This window comes from Bactrocera neohumeralis, chromosome 4 (assembly GCF_024586455.1).
Source record: "Bactrocera neohumeralis isolate Rockhampton chromosome 4, APGP_CSIRO_Bneo_wtdbg2-racon-allhic-juicebox.fasta_v2, whole genome shotgun sequence".
In the NCBI taxonomy this organism is placed as follows: domain Eukaryota; kingdom Metazoa; phylum Arthropoda; class Insecta; order Diptera; family Tephritidae; genus Bactrocera; species Bactrocera neohumeralis.
The window spans coordinates 85,268,476-85,286,468 of NC_065921.1; the positions used below are offsets into that span (position 1 = coordinate 85,268,476).

At 34.0% G+C, this 17,993-nt stretch overlaps 1 non-coding gene across 1 annotated transcript; it reads left to right on the forward strand.

Moving 5' to 3' along the window:
• Positions 1–17,630: 17,630 nt before the first annotated feature.
• Positions 17,631–17,702, forward strand: Trnad-guc (transfer RNA aspartic acid (anticodon GUC)). The gene has a single exon. It is a non-coding gene; the product is annotated as a tRNA-Asp (tRNA).
• The last annotated feature ends 291 nt before the right edge of the window (positions 17,703–17,993 follow it).

Consider the following 17,993-nt stretch of genomic DNA (forward strand, 5'->3'; position numbering starts at 1 on the left):
TCGGAGGATGATAGCTCTGATACTGCAAGAGCTGAGAAGAGCCGAAGACCAAAGAAGCAGTGAAGCTAGAGCCACGAATTGCGAGCTAATGACGTGTGCCAATAGGCTTAGCTGGCCCTGCGATGTAATGCTTAGCGGCGGGATCGCAGGGCCTTTCCCCTACAGAGTTAAAGGTTTAGTACGTAGGCGTACTATTTCGCAAGTCCAATATAGTAAGATAATACTGATTAGGCGTGTTCCCGAATGAAGTGTACCTTTAGCGAGCAGTACAAATCATGTATACTGCATACAACTAAGTATCAGTATCTATGGAAGATGCCCTCTTCGGAAAAAAGCAGTTGCTCATTCGTCGGAAACGGCGATATCGGACACCTATAGCATATAGCTGTAATACAAACCAAATAAATAGATCGTTCAGAATCAAAATTAAGTTCCAGAGTGGAAACGGTGTGTAGGGGATTTTGGTGCAATCAAGGTTTACGTTTTTCTGGCTACACAGCTTAATTTACAGAGAGGAAGGACGCAAACCAAGAGGATATGAGAAAGAGTCAGACTACTTATTTTGATTTTTTGGTAAACACACACTTACATATGTACATATATCTTTATTTTACAAATGTGTTGTTGCTTTTGTGACGCTTGCCCGAAAAGTTGGCCATTATAAATGACCTAGGCGTGTCTCGTTACTCACACTTACGCGAAGTGCCGCTGTAAATGTGTTTACAACTGTGAGTACAACATGTGCAACAAAAGGATGCAACAATACATACATACTCACGTAAAAAAAATGCGGAAGCATGTAAAAATGTCCACACACTAGTCTTAGTGCGACATATCTGTGCGTGTATGTATGTACATAAAATGCAGTTGTATGCAAAAGTGTGCATGTATGTGTTCACTTATTTATTGTAAATGCATGCATGCACATTTTCATTTAAAATACACTACAGTCGAATTAAATTTTGTGCATCGCAAGCGGCTGCAAGTCACTTCATATGTATCTATAAAAGGACGGAAAAGGATGAGTGGCAAATCAAAGTGGAAGATTTTTAAAAAATGCTACATGGCTTTGCAGTGTCCCAGCTGTTATGCTTGCAAACATACACACGATTTTATCTCTACACATACTTTTATGTTTGTATGTATGTTTATGTGTACATATGTCTACTTGCATTTTACTATACGTACATATGTGTTTGCATGTTTACTTGTGACCAGTTAGTTTGGTGTTGAAGTTGCAAGTGTTGTGCAGTATTTTGACTAGCTTTCTGGCTGACTGCCTGGAATGAAAATGTCACCAACAGACAATTTAATTAAAATTTCTACGCTAAAGATTTTTGTTGTTCTTCTGCTCTTGATTTTTTCTTTGGCAAGACTTTGGTTGTAGTTCAGGGTGCATGTGTGTATGAAGTATGGAGCAGCTTTCTAGTGAAGATAGCCTTTTTAATAAAAATTTTGAAAAAGGTGTAATTAATGTTCGGTTAATTTAGCAAGCATTTTTGAAAATCATTATTATCTTATTTTTTTTTTTAATTTTTCTATTGATTATTAATTTTTTTTTTTTGGTTATTACTTCTGTAAGGTTTACCATATATGAAAAATATCGCGTTTATTGTCAATTTTCAATAAAATTAAGAGCTAAATTTTGTTATTATATTATTTTTTGATAATATTGTTATTTTAAGTTTCGAAATTTTTCTTTACATATAATATTTTGAATAATTAAATTTATGACTTTATAGTTATATTTTATATGACATAAAATTCAAAATGACGTACCATCACTTTTCATAAGTTCATAGGCGAAGGAAGCACTATACAATAGAAGTCTATTATATTGACAAAATTTTTGGGTTTTGGTTATGAAGTGGTGATATATTGGTTATAAAATGGTTACATATTGGTTATAAAGTGGTTATATATTAGTTATATCTGAGAGCGGAAGCCGGAAATTTTGCGATGTTATTTATGATATCATGTAGTGAATCGTTAGCGAAAACAAACTCAATTTCGATTTTTTTGATGACACGTTGTTGTCATATTGATTTTTTATTGATTTTTTTTATTTTATAAGCTTTATTTTAAAATATAGTTAGTAAGTACTTTAATATCTATTTCAACATTTAATTTAGCATATTTGTATATAGAGAGAGTCGATTTTTTTTTCTATAAAAACGGGTATGCGGAAAATGTTCTACGAATCATTCTGGAAAACTTTGCTTAAGGTACTATGGGTCTAAAACCGGTCTCGATCAATCGATAATTTTTAAGGTGATTTTTAAAAAAATCCGAATAATCGATTATATGGAAGATATGTGATATCATTAGTACAAGTGTAGTGCACCTATACATCGGAAAATCTTACGAAGAAATGTTTATATTCCATAGAAAACTTCGCCTTAAAAATCGCTGACTCGAAACCGGTTTTAGATGCAGAGTTTCCTAGGAAAAGTTGCTCAAAATGATCCATAGCACATTTCTCGCATACGCATTTTACTTTTTTCTGGCTCTATATAAAACCCTCCCTGTAAAACCCTCTAATATATGGTACATATATACATACATAACCTTTCCTCTCAGACCCTTAACCACTGCATCACATGTGCAAGCATTTTATTTATTTTTTTTTTCAGTGAGCAATGTCAGACATGTTGACCATGACAGTCGCCAAAAATCATAAAAATAGTAAAACATATACAAAAACAAAAAAATGTTGAACAATAATACAAAAAAAACTTTGTGAAAAATGCACTGAAAAAATATTTATTTATAAAAATAAAAAAAAAAAAATGTTATTTATGATAAATGAGCGAAAAACATTTGTACTGTCTGTCGCCAGCCAGTTAGCGTAGGCTGCTGCATTGTTTTGACAGCCCAGCCCAGGTTTAAATGTCGCAAAAAAGTTAAAAAATTGTGGAGAAAACAAAATAAAATGAAATGAAAAAAAATTTAACGAAATAAAAGAATAATAAAATAAAATAAAATGAAATAAAAGTCTACGGTTACTATTTGGCTTTGCAGTAATTGTCGGTTCTTGTGCGCTCGTCTGCCACAGCAAAGCCCAGACACACTTTAAGCATATAATATAAGACAGATATGCATTTGTTAACGGCTTATGTACGCAACGTTTCGGAGTATGTGAGTGAAAGGTTGCTGCAAATGCAACGGCTGAGATTTTCATACATGTAGTGTGCATGTATTCCCCAAGTTGACTCGTCAAAATATTTAATGATGTAGCTTTAACACAGTCTCAACATAGCAATACATATGTGCAGTTTTGTATAAAGCAAGCTTTAACATAAATAAATTTTATCTGCCTGCATACATAAAAGTCTATGTAATCATAAGTTTTAGGAATAAACAGTACTTTAATTAAAAAGTTTAAGTTTAATTTATTTAGAAATACAAGTATGCATCATATATAGATGCTGTGTGTGAATGCATTAGAGCAGGCCGATTTACAGGGAGCCAAAAAAATGGAAAATAAATATTCTTCGAACTATTCTGAATAACTTCGCCTAAGAGACTATGTGTCTAAAACCCACATAGAGCCAGCGATATTGAAGGCGAAGATTTTTGGAGAATATAATATTTTCTTCTTTAGTTTCTGAGATATCCGAATGAAATTTAATACGTAGGTGTACATTTTTTTATCTATTTTTTTCAATTCTCCCATGAAATTCCGTTGACAATACCTAAAAAAAAAACCCTGAAATTTTGAGTCCTTAATATTAATATTAAATAATCGATCAAGGCATGTAAAGATTTTCCATTGAAAAACACGAAAATCGTTATTTTTTATCTTTAAATTTCTAAAGCTCAGAGACATTTTATGATATCGTTTTGACTTTAGACACGTATTCCGCAGAATTTAACACTCTACAAATGTGCTCATTGCGACTAAGTATTTACTCCGGCCAGATAGTACGAGCCTCTAAACCTGATTTTTCTATGAAATTTTTTTGTATTTATCTCGTAAATGACAAGAGCTACAGAAAAAATTTAAATGACGAACTTGAAGGAAATTTTGTTTGCACAATGATATTCTATTGATCATTTGTCGGAAACGGCCAGATCGAACAACTATAGCACATATCTCCCATACAAATGATTTTGCAGATTTCTTAAACTACGCTGTAAAACTTGCCGGCTTGAAACCGGTTTTAGACCTATAATCTCTTAGGCAGAGTTGTTCAGAATGATGCATAGTATCGGGTTTCACACACACGAAACGTTTTTCATGACATTTAAATAATTTCATTTAAATGTTGACCGCCGCTCTTAGTGTGAATTCGGAAAGTCCAATTTTGCCTCCATAGTGAATGGGCCCTAGAAAAGTTGGCAGAAAATCCGCTTTTTATCGATTCACTGCTCATTTCTGGTTGAATGGCTACGTAAATAAGCAAAATTGCCGCATTTGGGGTGAAGAGCAACCATCTTCAAGAACATGCATCCCGAAAAATGCATTTATGTTTTGTACGCTGGTGGAATCATTGGACTATTTTTTCAAAGATGCTAAACGTAAATGGCGATATTTTCGATTAATTTTTGTTGTGGAAGAACAACTAATGTGGTTTCAACAAGATGGCGCTACATGTAACATGTATTTAATTTAATTAGAACAATTCATCTCAAAAATGGACCCGTGTTGGCCACCAAGATCATGCGGCCTTTAGACTATTTTTTGTGGGGCTACGTCAAGTCTAAAGTCTACAGAAATAAGCCAGCATATGTGTGGAAGACAACATTTCCAATAAATTCTTATATTCCGGCTGCTCGAAAAAGTTGCCCAAAATTGTTTCCGAATGGAACCTAAGACGCAGCCGCGGTCAACATTTAAATGAAATTATCTTCAAAAAGTAAATGTCATGAACCAATCTAACGTTTCAAATAAAGATAAATTTTATGCGTTTTTTTTTAAAAAAAAAGTTATCAAGAAAAAATCACCCGATATATATCACGCATACGCGTTTTTATAGACAAAATATGGAGCCGCTCTAGTGTGAATAGCTGCCTCCATAAATTACATTATTCACTGCTCCTTTTCTCTCCACTTTACATCGACATCTTGACAAGTGCATTTATTTAAATTTCTAATTAAAATAATTATTTATTAATTGTTGTTGTAACACTAACAACGAATGTAAATGAATTTAATTTAATTAATATAAATGTGTCTGCGGTTTAGAAGCACGATAAATGTATTATATGTGTACTATATGTGCAATACCTATGCTTAGGTAAGTCAACAACTATTTATATATCGTATAACTGAGTACATATACTATACATACATATAGTATGTACATTAGGGTGATTCAAAAAAAATTTTTATTTTTTTTTTCAATTGGTACTCGCAAAAATAGGTTCCTAGACACCTCTAAGAAAGCCTCTCCAAATATGAGTTTTTAATTGTAACGGGAAGGTCCTCCCTAACGCTTTTCTATTTTTTCTTATTATCAGATAGAAAAATTTATATCTCGCTTCCAACTACTTGAAAAAATATCTTGTTAATTAGGTTTTGTAGGAAATTGAATGCTCGAAAATATGGTCTCTTATGATTTTTTCGTAAACCCAACCGTTTAAAAGATATTAACGGTGATTTGACTATTTTTGGGAAAATCAGTTTGTATAACTCAATGAAAAAAAATTATTATGAATGATGAAACTATAGTTTCTTAAGGTTCTAGATATTTTTCATACCAATTTTTTTTTTTGAGAAATTGCATTGATGTTTGGCGTTATCTTGGCTTAAAATCGAAATATCGTATAGATCATTTTTATAGTATTTCCTACAAAACTATGTGTATCATCATTCATAATAATTTTTTTTCATTGAGTTTAAAATTAATAAGAAAAAAATTTTTCCAAAAATAGTCAAATTTCAACCGTTAATATCTTTTAAACGGTTGGGTTTACGAAAAAATCTTAAGAGACCATATTTTTGAGCATTCAATTTCCTACAAAACCTAAGGAACAAGATATTTTTTCAAATAGTTGGAAGCGAGATATACATTTTTCTATCTGATAATAAGAAAAAATAGAAATTGCATTATTGCCATAGATAATAATCTAAGCCAAATTTCGCGAAAATATCATCTCAAATGAAAAAGTTTCCCATACAAGAATTTGATTTTTATCGTGCAGCTATATGCTATAATAGTCCGATCTGAACAATTTCTTTGGAGATTGCTTTATTGTTTTAGCTTAAGACTCATGCCAAATTTCGTGAATTTCGAAATCTCGTCGAATAAAAAAGTTTTCCATATAAGAACTTGATTCCGATCGTGCAGTTTGTATGACAGCGATATGCTATAGTGATCAGATCTGAACAATTTCTTTGGATATTGCATTATTATCTTAGAGAACAACTTATGTCAAATTTCGCGAAGATATCTTCTCAAATGAAAAAGTTTCCCATACAAGCATTTCATATATGGCAAATACTTGATCCGATATCATGAATGAAGGAAGAGGGGCGCCCTAAGTATAATTTTGGGACTGCTAATATCAGTAAATCATTTGGTTACTGCTGCTCTAATTACTGAAGTGTCCTGGAGGTATCATTAGTGGTCTTGCATAACATTCGAAGTGCTCCGATTTTATACCAACGATGAATATTATTAATTTTTCAGAATAAGTTCGAAAACTTTTGGGAGATTTTCGAAGATTTGAAAGTAAATTAAGTAGGAAAAGGTGCCATAGATCATAACTAAAAAGCTGCGCCGTTTGCTTTTCATAAGTAAGTTACACTTTTTCGTCGATCTTGCGTAGCTGGTCTTCAGATCTTGCATAGAATAAATCTTTAGCAGATTTTTCGTGATTTTAATTTACTTCACATCGTCAATATTTTCACGAAAGCTTCAAAATTCGAAGTTACATACACCAACCTGCAGCTTAAAATCTGTGTACAAAGTTATTTAAGTGGTGATGGTGTCTATGGATTTCAGTAAAAATATTTGCCATAGTAATACACGGGCGCTATAAGTTTCAGAATGCAAAAATTGCAAAATCTCCAGTATTGCAGCGCCGGAAAAGAAGCGAAAAATAAATAAAATGCCAAATCTGGCAAATTCATTCAACTGAAATAATTGGCAAAGAGATAAGCGGTGAGTGCAATGAGTGCACTTCATTGACGGCAGCAGCAGCAGCAATACGGCGTGGCTGCAACGACGCACGACGCACAAACAATGTGTTCACAATGAAATGCCCAAAAAGGGCCAATTCACTCAAATGCAGGCAAAGGCAGACAGACAAACAAAGTCACACACACACTCAAAGTGAACAGACAAAGCCGCGCTCAGGAAACGCTTTAGCTGGCAGGCAAATTATGTGGACGGACAGACAGGCAGACGGCTATGTAGGCACACAGACGCAACGCGCAGAGGCAACACAGACAATCGAGCACAAATGGGCAAACATTCGGACGCAATGGAGCAGTCGGCAGCAATTTTCATTGCCAACTGAGAGCCAGCCACCAAATGAATGAGTGAAAGAAGAAAAGAAAGAACCAAAGAAACAAACAAATAATGCGCCACAAAAGTGTTTGCAACCAAATGTTGCTGCAGTCAAAAATCGCTGCAAATAAAAAGGCCGCTGGCAAACAAGTTGAGAAAATGAATTGTCCGTATGTATGTGGTGTGGTAAAAGCAAAAAACCGAAATGCGACGAATTAAGCAAAAACTTTTATGCCGAATTGAAGCTGTGGAATAAATTGATTGGGTGTCGTTTTCCGGCATTTATGCAACGCTTCTTCTTTTTTTTCCTTTCTTTTTTGATTGTGTGCAAATATTAGTGAATTTAGCGGGGTTTTGGGTAGTGGAAACAGGGCTTTATGGCAAATAAAGAGTGGTCTCAGCTGACCAAGTCTGTTGTTGCACAAACGATATTTTTTCACATGGAAAGAGTGTTTAGGCCAATTTCCATAGACAGCTTGCATATATGTAGCTAGATTTGTAATAAAGAGTTCAATAGACTTTGAGGTGCTGACTGAAAATAACTGCCGAGACTCAAAGCAGTGAATGAACACTAAATTTGTATTGTGTAGACGCAGTGGTATTCGAATTCGGTGTTGCTTGGTTGAAAAACAATTTAATTTTTGATGAGAATGGTGAATTTGATGTTTGATATTTGTCTACTTTTATTTTCATGGCAAATTATATAAATTTCACAGCCTTTAAGGATCTATTGTTTGGGTAAAATATCCTAAAATTATACTCTTTGAGTTATTAAAGTATAAACAATGGTCCTTTCGTGCAATTTTCCTTCTAACGAGAAAATGTTTTCATAAATTGTGTTGTGACAACTTCTTTATGATTTTCAGCCCTGCTTTATTCGCTTCGATGATATCAGTGCGCCAAAATGTAGGCAACGTTTTTTAAATCAATTTTCAAACACAATATTAAAGTTTAAAATTCTATAAATTATTAGTTGAATTAGTATAATAGTAGAATACCGTAATATTTTTGCATAAGACACACCTTTTGTAATATTTTTTTTTGTAATTTTTGTAGTTCAAATTTATGATTTCGTAAACTGAATATTTTGAAACATAATCAATAAATCAAAGGTAATAAAAAAAGTAAATAAAACTTGGCCAATATTTACATAAATTTGATCTCTATGTTTTGACCATAAAAATTCATAGCAATGCGCCAAAATGTAGACAATATATATCTCATTTGCTTGCGTCATAATATAAAGGCGGTAAATGAACATAATCGCAATTAGCAAGATGATCTATTTGTGTTTAATTTCATCACTCTTGCTTATATTAGCCTAAAAGTAGGCTACATTTTAATTATAACACAGAAAAGTTGTTTAATATATATTTTTCAAAGCATACCTTCAGGCTGATAGAAAAAAAATATTATGCTTGTGGGCTCTTAAAATGTCATACTTTGTCTTTTATCGAAATCATTACGTAATTTAGTCCACAATTTTAATGAATCCCTCACTTTGGTAAAATATGCATTATTATTTTTAATCATATCAATGATTTACTACCAACTATGTGTTTTCGCACTTTAATGTCACATTAAAACATAATTAAATTGCATGAACTTACATAACATGACGTGCGCGCTTTATTGCCGCCTTAACTGTGCGCTTTCATATTTCCCTACAAATCGCTTAACTCCTCGTTAAAATGTCCGTTTATGGTCAGCTTTTACAGTTGCAGCTGAAATGAAAGAAAAGCAACGCGTTGGCGCATAGAATATATTAAACTTTTTACCACTACATTTTGATATAAATTTATGCCAAATAATAGTGTTCAACTATAGTAGTGGTTATAAAACTAAATATATTCATGCATAAAACTCATAATCTGCTTGTAGTGGCCACGCGGCGTAACCTTTGCTTTCATTGCGACCTCTTTATTTAGTGCCACAAATTTTGTATTAGTCGTCAACTTTATCACCAAGTAGTTTCTGCGATTTGTTGGCCAACAAGTGCTAAAGTGTCAGCAGCGCATGCCATTCAACCCTTTCGCACACTCACACATATACATATAGATAGATATATGCCTGACTCGAGTGTTTCTTGTAAATGTTTTTGCAATAAAAATTTCACTATCGACCCTCGTATCAACATTGTAGAGCATTTAATTTTTATTTCTATTATTTCGTTGCTTCTTTTTTGCAGCGGCAACAGGCGCGTGTACTCGTTAAGCGCTTTATGCTTCGAAGGAAGGAAGTGGAGAAAGTTTCTTAGTGCAGCGGAAGGTTCGACTTGTGTCGTAAATTTTTAGTATAAAGATTATTATGCTATAATGTTTGGGCAAGGCGAGAATATTGCTTTGGAAATACTCGCTGTCTATATATAACTCTTTATTTGAAGTTTGCACACATTTCCGTGTAGTAAATTAAATATAGAAACACGCAACGGTATGTAGCTGCCATAAAAAGTTTAATTTCTGCAGTCCACTTATAATATTTAGGCTAGAAGATTTAATATAAAAGTTAATGGTATGTTCATATCTTCATGTGTGACCGTTAAAAGCCTCAAGGGATTTTCAAGTCGGTCATATATGACTTTCACCGAAGGTTTGTTTTTATCTCGTGAAAACTATATTTCAAACTACTTTGTCTTGCGACACCGCCTTTATTTTCACTTAATTTTAATTCTAATTAATTTAGTATATTTAAAATTAAATATATATAAATCAATTAAATATGATTCTTAGCAAAAGATACTAATTTTCTTAAAAAACAAAAAATAGATAAACTGAACCTTTTTAAAATCTCTGTTTTTTAGTCTTGATATATATTTTAATTTATTTATTTTTGACTCAGCTTTACTTTACATTGTTATTTTAGCCTAAATGTAGGCAATATTCATTAACAAAATATGTAGCTAGCGCACTTTTAGGCGCTTGTAGTCATAAAATATGCATTATAGAATTATAAAAGACATTAAAAAGGATTTTTAACTTATAAGTTAATAAATAAGTGCTTCAAAGTAAGCACAATGACGGTTTCAAGAGGTTACATCAAGACGCATAGCGGGAGTTTGGGTTACAAAAATAGCTGTAGATTAAAGTTGTTGCATTGCTGTCTGTTCAAGGCCCTGAAAGTACTTGGAAGCATTCATTGCTTCCGTGATCATCCTTTTCACTCATTTTACTGTCGAGCTTCCTTTGATAATCTTAGGGCGATTCTTATCGACTTCAAGATTTTTCGTTCCAATAGTCTCCTTCCGAAATTGGCGCCCGCAGAGAAAATCGACAATCATATTTTAAGCTTGATATTATTGTGCTGAGTGGCTGCGGGATAACAAATTCGTAAAAAAAATCCTTAATTCACAATAGAAATCATGCCTCAATCTGATCACTGAGGAACAAAAAGACTAACTGCAATTTTAATCTACTAACTATTTTAAAATATGCAGAAATCGAATTTTATACTGCACTAGGTATGAATACGAAATATTTATGACTTCCTACAAATACTAGCTGTACTAAATACCATATTTCCATTCATTTCTCTTATTAAAAATTTGATTAGTTTTATTATATTCGCATAACGTCTCAGTATGTCGTAGCTTCACGCTTTCGACTACATTTACCACACCAGCGAACATGCATAGTCGAATTTTTGCACGCATGTCAGTAATAGGCGACGCATATGAAACATAATCTAATATTTAATAACGCACAAGATTAAAGGATGAGCATTAGCTGCGCTTCCACGCCTTGGAAGGGCGATATACGCCAACGAGTGCCAATAAAAGCAGTCAAGAGCAGGAGCATACCAGTGAAATACCACACAATCACATATGTAAGCGCACTTTCACGGTCATTTACAACATCTGTGCGAGTTTTTATTTTGGGTTTCCCATTTTTTTTTTTTTTGACGCACAACAACGCATTTTACACTTTTATAGCAAGTAACGGCATATTTTGTAATTTGCAATATTGCAAAAATTGGTGCACGTACTTGTTTACACATGTGTCTGCATGTATGCGTAAGTGGCAAGTGCATTTGGCGGCGGCTGAATTACAGTTTGTGCCATATATCAAAACTAACAATACACCAGTGCATACTTGAAGGCGCAACAACCCTGCTATGAGCGCTTGTTGTGTGCGAGTTACGTTTACGGCGAGAATATGTGAGTGGGGGTGCTCCGTGCGTTACACAGCAACAGAAAAAAACATCAAAGCCATGCAGCCGTAACGCATTTACACGCATTACAGCAACGCAGCAGCAGCAGCGGCAGTTTGCAGATTGAAGCCGCTGTGGGGTGATGTGCTACAACCAACCACCCCGCCGCACAAGAGACTGTGCGAAGATGCAACTACTATTTGCCAGACCGCACAATTGTTTGCATCTACAAGTGGCAGATAAGAGTATTTACAACTACGGAGCCAGCAACGTTGCAAAGAGGTTTTACTGCGCCTGCGAGGGTTGCTCGCCATGCTGGTGCTTTGCCCTCGGCAGCAAGCTGATTATCGACAAAACCGCATATTACTCTGTTGTTGTTATGTCTGCACGGTCGTTGCGCCCTGTGCAGCACATTACAAGTCATAATTTAATTTATAAAAATAAATTGTATAAAATATTTATTAGGTTAGGTACTCATTTGCTGTTGCAGGCAGACTTACATATGTACAATCATAGAAATAAGGCTAGTTATGAGCTTAACATTTTATATGAGTGGGGGGAAGACTGCTCTTATATGCAATTATAATTTATTGCATTAGATGACAAGTGCAAGGACATGCATTAGGAAGTAAATGAGCTGAGCTGAGCTGTGTTTAGTGAGTATGCTAAAATGGCAAAAACCTCATGGAAGCATGTATGCTGGGTGGTTTAGGTCATTAATTAAATAAAAACTTTTTCCAAATGTGAAAAAAGAGATTTTATGGGTAAGCTAGGATTTGTTGTCTCAACAAAAGTGCTTTTGTTCTAAGCTACGGTTCTTAAAATTACTATGAAACATCTGAACAGATGAGCCTTCTTGCTGGTTGTATCTCTGAAGAGGCTCTCTTTTTATGTTAGGATTTTTATAAATAACGTCTCTGAAATACTGGTACTAACTAAAGAGTCAAATCTAAATCATTGAACTTAAGAGGAGAAGAGGAAGATAATCAAATCTCCGTCATTGAACTTAAAATATGAGAAGTTTTTTGTACCCCTAAATTTAACTTGAGTGCCTAAGAAAATATAATTGTATACTCAACTCAACGAGCATACAAGCCGTTAGCTTTAGGTGCTCTGAAGCTAGAATACACTTCACAAATTAAAAAACTTGAAAAAATTGATTTTGTATGGTCAGTTTGTATGGCAGCTATATGTAATAGTGATCCGATCTGAATAATTTTTTCATATAATATTCCAATGTCTTTGTTAATAATCTGTGCTAAATTTCGTAGTTATACTTTGTCAAATAAAAAAGTTTTCCATACAAAAACGGGACTTCGATCGTTCAGTTTGTATGGCAGCTATGTGTTATAGTAGTCCGATGTAAACAATTTTTTCGGAGATTGTACCGTTACTTTATGTAAGTAGCCACACTAAATTTTGTTAAGATATCTCGTCAAATAAAGCAGATTCCCATACAAGGACTTGATTCCGATCGTTCAGTTTCTATGGCAGCTATATGAAAAATTGGTCCGATATTAACGGTTCTAACAAATGAGTAGCTTATTGCGGAGAAAAAGGCGTGTGCAAAATTTCAGAATGATATCTCGAAAAATGAGGGAGTAGTTCTCATACATATATACAGAGAGGATGGACGAATATGGCTAAATCGACTCAGCTCACCAAGCTGATCATTTAGATATATATTTTATAGGGTTTCCGACGTTTCCTTCTCGTTGGCAAACTTAACACTCTCTGTTCGTTTTCTTTTGGGGTTTGTAAACTTTGTGACAAACTTAATATACCTTGTTCAGTGTATAATTATGCACCTTAAAATTTAACTATATTTTCCATACAAAACTCTGCACTTCAACTTTTAAACAATTTAATTTCCACGAAAGCTTGCATATTTCTATTTATTTTAATATCATAATTCTGTTGCTTCACTCATGGCAACTGGCTTGTCCGCCAACAAGACAAGCAGACACAAATGAGACATATACGCATTGCCATGTGGCAAATGTTCCTGCCACATTTGCCATTTTCACTGTCAAGTTTGCCGGTTTCAGTGTCGGAATATACTTGAAAATCATGTAAAGGTATATTTTATGTAAACACACAAACACATGCACATATGTGTAAGTTGTGTGTGTAAACGCATTTGTACCGTCATCACTGTCGCAACGGATAGACTCGTCTGTTGTAGCATGCAAACTGCCATGTGACTGTGGCATAATGCAACGTGCAAGCGCTTGCAAGCACATTTGTGAGTGTATTTGTGTCGGCAGGGCATAAATATTATAAGAGGAAGCATATTTCTGTTAAAAAAATTTAATGTTTGTGCAAACGTCATAATATTTTAAAATGCTTGAATGCTGGAAATAAACTTGAATGTGAGCAGAGTGGTGCTAAAAATGCAGAAAAATTGTTTGAAAAATTTATATTACTTTAATTTCAACTCTTTTAATGGCAAAATTAAATGTTTAATTTGGTTGATTAAAGTTTATTGCTGTCTAGTAAGCTGTTCTAATATTTAACAACCCAAACTAGCAATTCTACTTGTAGTTTCAGTATTTTCATACACATATACATATATATCTATGTATGTATATACTTATCTACAACTGCAAGCTGCCTTTTTCGTTGATTGCATTTTATTGATTCCCAATGGACACAGTTTTAGTTATGCACACGTCAAATTACTTTCAAGTACATGCAATTACCAGCATTATTATTTATAGCCTACTTTGTGGGGTGTATAAATATTGGATACGCCGTTACCGTCATATATCACATGGTTCTAGCCGTAATCTAGATTAATTTGGGGATGAAAAATTCTGAGGAGTTGCACCATATTCAATGAATATTAAATGATTTTTCAAGATTCATTTATTTTGGCGCGTGTCGCATGAAGCTACTGGAGAACTTCGTGGCCTAAGTGGAAGTGGTTGTTCTACGATAAATATAAGTAATATAAAATGTATATAGCATTCTTAAAAATAGTCCTCTTCGATTTGTTTCGCCTTCGTTCATTACATTTTAGCTCTACTTTCTTGTCACAAAATGTTACGAGATCTAATCGCTTTCTATACTGACTTTACTTAATTTTTGTTTATTTACTCTAAAACAGTTGTTTGTTCGTTTCGCGTCTGTGCAAGTTTTGATGGGTTGAAGACAGCTTTTAGTCATTTTGATGAGAAGCAATATAAATATACGTCTCATCCAGAAAGTATTATAGAGTTGAAGTGTAAGACAGCAACTCCAAATAGGGTAATACCCTTTAAACACCAAACTTCGATAGCATGAAACGATCCGGGGTATCTGAAGCCTCTAAGATTACCTTTTGGAATAATTTCTTTGAAAAACAGCGGCCAAATTTCAATAGCTGAAACAATGCTTGGTCATAACTGGGATAGTTGAAACTTCTTCTTCAATGGAATATTTTCTTATAAGCGAGGCTGAAAACAGTGGCTGGTAAGCCAATAAGTCATTATATTTTTAAGACCAACTCCTCAGTATAGAATTAGTACCAAAAGTAATACAGTTTTCTACTTTTAAATTATTTCCAGAACTCCGTTCTTTATTGACTAAACTTTGTAATTGCTAATAGATTTTTAGAATAATGTTAACATTCCATTCATAAATTTTTGCAAATATGTCTGCCTGTCTTTGGAAACAATTGTGTCTCAGTATTTTCAGTAGTTCTAAAATACTTAGTGTACGAGTAGTTATCAGGTTTAATTAGTTCAACCTGCTGTGGTGAGAATTTCAAGCAAGCGAAACTATGTATATTGAACTATTTTCTGAATAAGTTAAGCAAAAATAAACATATCCGCCAAACATTTCTGCTTCCCTCCTTGCATAATCGTATCAAATCTTGCTCCTTTTCGGGCATTTATCAACCAATCGCCTGCCCGCCTGCTCATTTGCCGGTCTCTAATCGCCATTAATTCTCATTAGTGGGTGCATTTAACGCTTTATGGTGCGCCATTTCTCCAACAACAAATGCAACTCCCAACGGGATGCCAGATAAAACGAACACACCACGCTGTATTAGCAAATGAACAAACGAAAAAAAAAATGTATCATCGGTTGGGTGGAAAGTGTTACTCTGCCACTTACTATCATTTATTTGCTTTTTTTAGACACTCGCGTGCAAATATATTTATTCATATTGCGTACGTTTGGTAAATCCTTCGTTTATTTGTTTTCCTCTATTTTTTTGTGGTTTATTCTTTTATTCGTGCACATCCTTGGTGTTTATAATATTAAAATACGCCCAAGGGGTTGGTGGTTTGCTCGGTTAGTTGTTTAGCTGTTTGGGTGGGCGCTCATGCGGGATACGCGCATTGCAGCGAGATGGTCCTCAGCCAGACACATAAATTTCAGTGTTGCATTCGCATGAGTTTACTTTTATTTTTGTTGTTATTGCTTTGCTTTTGCGTCAACGGCAGGTCCCAAAACTACATAAATAAAAAAAAATTGAGAAAGGATGCTCTCTAGATATTAGTTAACGACGTTGCGTACAAAAATGCAGTAAACACCGATGTCGGTGGCAGACAACGAAGAGACAGTGCCGCGATTACCAAGCAGCTCGCCACGCTTACAAATGGAAATAAATTAGCGCTAACCTGCGGTGTTTTGTGTAATTCTCTTCCCCGCGCGTCTGCTAATTTAATGCTGACGTTTTTTTTTTAACGGTTTATTTGTTTAGCTTTAATTTTTAACCCTTAACCGCATTTGGTTTGGGTCGCGCGGTAGAAATTTTAGTGAAACAAGGGTTAGTTTGGTTAAAAGTCACCGTTTCTATTGTGTTGTTGTCAAAATATTGCCGTGGTAAAATCAATACGATCATAAAACAATATTTTTCATGGCGTTGTTGTCTTTGTTTTCGCCTACCACATGTTCAATTTATCAAATATGCACTTAACCTCAAAATAGTGTGGTTAATAAAGCAAGAGGTAGATACATGGATGTCATTGAAAGTGACGGGTATGTCACATAGTGATCAAACCCGATCCCGGTTTTCAAGGTTTCTTTATACTATTTTCGTAAGACACTTTATTTTGTAGATCTTTCTTACAATTATAAACAATTTGTGGCAGGTTTAGCTTCCTATTTACAATTTTCGGCAATACCGAAGATCATATAATGCAGAAAAACTGTGAAACTAATATACCAAGTTTAGAATTTTTAATCAATATAAAAATCCTAGAGGTTTGCAACAAATTTGTAAATTTTGGCATTTCGGTAAATCCCGAAAATTCTGTAAATCCAGAAAATTCTGTAAATATCGAAGAATTCACAAAAATAATAAAATCTGGTATTTATTCTGTAAATTTTGAAATTTTCCAATCCTTAACAAAACACATTTATTTAGTCCCAATATAATATCTATCTCGAAATAAATCCACTGATGAATAATGTTCTGTACTATTTGAGAACATCGTTAATATTAAAATAATGAATCCCGAAATTTCTCTAATCCTGATACCACATCAGTACCGCAACAGTTTACACATCTCTAACTCTACCGCGTAATTGTCGCGACCTTCACAGCTCGATTAGCTATAAATAACTTATTTGATTTCATTGTCTTTCTGCTTAAATGTTCACAGCTGTGCTCAAACGCTGTTTTTTTTTGTGACAGCTTGTTGTTGCTTTTACTTTTGTTATTATTTGCTCAACTAATGTGTATTCATTATTTAATGGTGTACACACTATGCGCTTGGCTGTTGACAATCTGCTTGATTTTTTAGCTGTTTCCATATGGCGAAGTAGAGATGAACTTTTTTAGAGACTTAGGAAAGTAAAACAAATCACTTGAGTGCTTGAAAAGAAAGTAAAAATTTCATGTCTGCAATTCTTGTGATAGAAAGTTCTCGACTTTGTTCAGTATAGCGATCGCTAGTGTAAATTTGAGTGTGCATACGCTGAACATTTCTCTCAACAATTATTTGTTTTTGCTTTGTTGTATAATTGCATTTGATTGAAGGTAAAATGTTTTCATCGAGCTTACATTAGCCTTTTGGCACAAATTTGTCAGCGTCCTCGATAGTATAGTGGTCAGTATCCCCGCCTGTCACGCGGGAGACCGGGGTTCAATTCCCCGTCGGGGAGTTCATTAATTTTTTTTTATTTTTTTTAATTAATTTTCCGTTTTTTAAATATGATTTTTTTTTTATTTACGAATGAATTAAAAACAGGAAAGTTTTCTCTCAAGTGCAATTTTTTTGGCCAATTCATATGTAGTGGTTGGTTAATTAAGTGTATGTGTATAACAGTGCATATTTTTAATAACGTTGAGAATTGCACTTTATAATTTTCATTCAAATGTTACGGCCTTGCTATTACATATGTATTTTTTTATTGGGGTTATGGTAAGAAGTAAGGCTGTGCTGATTTCAATAT